Raw genomic sequence first — 348 nt, forward strand, 5'->3', positions numbered from 1 at the left:
CCGCAAAATTTAAAACGTAGAAAAAAAAACAGGGAAGTGCCAGCCGGAGCGGGCCCCGGGCCGGCCGAAACCTGCCCCGCGTGGAGTGAGCGCCAAGAACAAGGGAGGGCGGGGGGAGGGAGCCCTTTTCCCACTTTATATTCCCCCGTTCCAAACGAAAAAATGTTATTCGTTTTAAACAAAAAATTTTCTTTCCAATTTTCGTGAAAAAAAAAATATTTGGGTGGAAAGGGGGAGGGGAATTTTCAAATAACATCCAAAATAGACGGAACAAAAAGCTTACTAGGGAAAAAAAACCGAAATGAAATGTTTGGAAGGAATAAAATTTTTAAAACACAGATAAAAAAA

This window comes from Penaeus monodon, chromosome 31 (genome assembly GCF_015228065.2).
Source record: "Penaeus monodon isolate SGIC_2016 chromosome 31, NSTDA_Pmon_1, whole genome shotgun sequence".
Classification (NCBI taxonomy): domain Eukaryota; kingdom Metazoa; phylum Arthropoda; class Malacostraca; order Decapoda; family Penaeidae; genus Penaeus; species Penaeus monodon.